Source organism: Alligator sinensis, unplaced genomic scaffold (genome assembly GCF_000455745.1).
Source record: "Alligator sinensis unplaced genomic scaffold, ASM45574v1 scaffold886_1, whole genome shotgun sequence".
Lineage (NCBI taxonomy): Eukaryota > Metazoa > Chordata > Crocodylia > Alligatoridae > Alligator > Alligator sinensis.
Window position 1 is genome coordinate 2092724 of NW_005842040.1, and position 4351 is coordinate 2097074.

Consider the following 4351-nt stretch of genomic DNA (forward strand, 5'->3'; position numbering starts at 1 on the left):
GGAGAGAAGCCCTTCTCCGCCGGCCAAACCTCGCGAGACCTCCCCGACGCTTCTCTCTCCTCCTTCAGGCCCCGACGGAAGCCTCGCGAGAGCACGCCGCGAGGCCGTTTAACAAAACTTTATTGAGCCGCGTTGTAACGCGGCACATGGGGGGAGGGGGACGAACCAACAGACCAACCCCCGCGCTTAAGACAGCGTTGCCTTTCCAACAAAACTTTATTGGGAGGAAAGTGAGCGGACAAAGCACCACAGGTGCCCCCCCTTCAACAAAACTTTACTGACACGTTCCTGAAGACAAATACCCCCCCCTCCCCCCACATACACAAAGTACATGCTCAGGGAGATGAACATAACACAGGTGGTTGTGTTCATTTATGTTCATGTGTGCACATATATACATATACACGTATATGTAGGTACATATATACATGTAGACATGTGTATGCATACACCTATTCACATAACTCCCCAAGAAAGCCAAAGGGCCCTGCAAATAGTAGCCATAAAAGGCTGCATTAAACACACGCTAAGTACAAAATCTAGCTGTCTACTTATACAGGGGGATTGGGATCACTGCTCCCTGGTCCCAGCTTAACTTCTTGCCCCTTTCTGGAGTTGGAAATAAAATCCAAGAGTTCTGGCTTCCAGTCCCCACCTTTATACTTTAAATCCTATTCCCTGCTCAGAGCTGGAACCAGAAACCAAGACTCCTCATTTTAGTAGCTCTTCCTTGCTGCATCCACTTGCCTCCAAGAACCGAAAAGAGGACACCAGCGCCCTGACCCCCAGAGTTCTATCACCCCTAGCTTTCCTCACAGCTGGAAACAGAATCATATGATCCAGAACCCTCATTCTATAGCCCTAACCCTCCAGAGAAAAATCAAGTATTTATTTTTGTTGTTGTTACTACTACTTAGACAATCATATCCAGCAGTTTTTGGAAACAGGGACTGCAGTTCCTCGGTGCTCTTTGAAAAATGGGTCCTGAGGCTAGCCAAAAAGTGAAGCAGATCACATCAGTGAAGACTTCTGGAAATGTCCCTTAGCCATTCCTCAGGTAAATTATCATTGGCTCCTTGTGACATGTTACCCAACAATAGAACAGAAAGTAAAAGGATCTGGTGTATAGTGGGTGGTATAATATAATGTCATTATATGCCAGCCTTAAACACTCCAAAGCAAATATGAAAAGGAAAAGAGCAACAAAAATCGCTTTTTCCTCCCTCTGAGAATAAATACCCTCCCCCCAAGCTTTTTCTACATGGAAAAACTGTGAATATTCCTATTTTAAAACTTCCATGCATGATTTTTGAAGTATTGAGGCTTTCAATATAACAACAGCATGATACAGGAATGACTCAAACAGCATATCCATTTAGGTTTGAGACTGTCACTATAGAATGTAGATTTATTTTTATGAGGGTCACATCACTTGAAGGCAAGTTCCAGAAAGCTCTAAAATTGCAGGTTTTAATTGGTGTCTGTTCTATTTGCACATGTGTATTTACAGCTTTCATTTTGTCACATCAACATTTTGAGCCCTCTCGCTATAATAATGGTGGGTCTGTGTTCCATTACAAACCCTGTTGACTATATTCACTAGGCCATACAAATTCTCTTTAGGCTGACACTCAGCATATGAAAGCTCATCAGTTTTGTTTTTAAATTAAAGGGTGACAAAAGCACAACTATTTTGTGGATTTACAGATGCTCCTCCCTTCTCTTCCTGAGGCTGCAGTTAGCTCAGTAGCGATAGTCCTTCCACATCTCCATGATTTTTAAGATGAAAGATAGGCCATCAAATTACACTCTCAAATTCCCACATAATTCCCAATATCTTTGGATTTATTCTGCTATTGTAGAAAGACATCCAAGCTTGCTTTCAAGACTTGAAGTTCAGATGAATCCACCACTTTCCTCAGCAAATACTGGATCCTATTATTCTTTGGTCTCCTTGTCTGTCTAATTATCTGGTTAATGGAACACTGTTCTCGACTGGAACTAGAACTGGGCACCAGCCTGCAAATGAAGAGCTTGTTTTAGTTAAAGTAACAGACTCTAATAACCTCTGGAAAGGAGGAAGAGGTTAATCTCCAGTTTCTATTAATTTCAAAGTAACTATTGTATAAAGCAGTAGTTATTGTAAATCCTAGGTAGCAATTTCTTTTTAACAAAGTAGCACGACCAATTTTATCATATAGTCTCAGTGGAATTTAAAACAATTAATTTGTATTCACTACCTCATAAAGATGTAGATACCTTGTATACTTGGCCACTGAAGGAGATGAAATGTCTTACTCAGGAAACAGGAAGAACTCCTACCCCACTCAAACAGGCCACCTCATCTGGTGGTCAAAGAACAGAACATCTTCAGCTGTGGTGTGTTAAGAGGAAGCCATAAGGTGGGCTGGCCCTTTTCAAAGAAAGGCTGGGTTTGTCTCTGACATTAGTATTTTGTCATTCTACAAAGGTGAACCTGATGGTTTTTTCAGGTTTTGTGGAAGGGAACTGACAATATCAATTTTTCTGTCCATAGTGATGAGCTAGAAATGTAAATTTGGATCTTGATAGTGGGAAAACTGAAATTATGTGCTAAAAGAAAGCAGAAAGAAGAGCTCTAAGTGGAATGCTGCTAATCTTGGTTCCCCCCCTTTCTCTCTCTTTCTTCCTCCCCTCCTCCCCACCCCACTTTGCAGTGCTTCTATCTTTGGGTGTTGTGCAATTTACTGTTTGTAAAATACTTTTTTCTCTGGTGAAAAAGAAATGCAAAGTGTGTTAATAGTATTGTACTCTGTACTGAACTTGAATGAATAAAGTGGAGGTATGGGAGAAGGGGAAAAGGTCCTTCTAAAGAGATGGGAGGTAAAAGTATTTAATGCATTTAGAAAGCTGTTATAGTTTGGCCTATTACACTTGATTTTAAGATTAAAGTAATATCTTTAACACTTTGTTTGATGGTACCTAGACCAGGTTAAGGGCTCATTGGATGTATGTTTAGACTTAAAGCATAGTGTTTATGGTACTGTTTTATCAACCACTGTCAGCTTCCAGTTATGTGCTGGGTATGTTCCTTTTGTATTACATCAGTGGTGTTCAACCTCTGGTCCAAAGGTCACACCTGGCCCACAGCCATGTCACCTGGCCTGTGGGACTCCCCACAGGCACAGAAATTTGATGATAAGGAAGTGATAGCAAAGCTAAGTGTTCCCAGAGCTGTAGTGTTTAACACTACTGCCAGTGTGGAGTCTCACAGGCCAGATGATGTGGCCCTGTGCAGGAGGAGGCTGGGACTGTAGCAACATTGGCATGTATGCTAAAGCAGCATTTATCTGATCTCAAACTTAAAAGGAATGCTCAGAAGCAGTACAGGGATGTAGGTTGTAGCCGTGTTGGTCTAAGGACATAGGCAGACAAGGTTCCTTGGGTGAATCTGATATCTTTTATTAGACCAACCCAAATAGTTGGAAAATAATTATTAGGCAAGCTTTCGGGTTCAAAAACCCTTCATCAGGCTAAGGAAGTTTCAGCAGTTGGTGTGTGCTCTTCCTGGATGGAATGAAAAGTAAAAAAGCCAGGGGCTGGGCTGGTATGCATACAAGATAGGTAGTCAGTGAAAATGCAGATTGAGGAGTCAATGGGTGAGAAGAAGCAGTACAGTAAGTCTACCGCCTGCCATCTCAGCACAGTGAGATAAGTGAAAAGTCTGCTAGCCACCTTCCTGGAACAGCTGACATTTACAAGTAGTCCAAAAAAAAAAAAAAAGTAACACAGTGGGAACATCGCTCTACAAAGCAAGGATTTCTCATGGAGATACCTTTTATTGGACCAGCTGTACAGGCGGAGTGGAGTCAGATGCACTCTCTGAAGAAGAAGAAAGTACTGCCTAACTCCATCCTATCCACCCAACTGGTCCAATTAAAGGTATCGCCCTAAGAAATCTGTGCCTCCCGCCTGGCTTCTGGCCCATCGCGGCTCCACCATCGCTCCTGCCCGACTCGCTATTTGAAATACTTAGTTCTCCTCCCCGTGTAATTACTGTTACATCTTCGTAGCTCTTTCAAACTGCAAGGAAGTCTCAGGGACAGCTGCTATCAAATAGAGACTTCCGCCCCGCAGCCGAGCGCACGAGCCCGAACGCCTAGAGTGGGGAAGCGAAGTGGTACAGAAGCCGAGCTGGTGCTCCAGATCCCGCGAGATGTCGGCGCAAGCATGCTCCGCTCGCGGCTCTCTCGCGAGATTTCCAGGCTCTCGCGAGAATGCGGAAGTGTCGCGCAGTTTGGAGATTAGCTATGGCCGTTGGGATGGCGGCGGCGGGAGCGGCCGCGGACTGAGGCCCCTCCCGCGCGGGGGG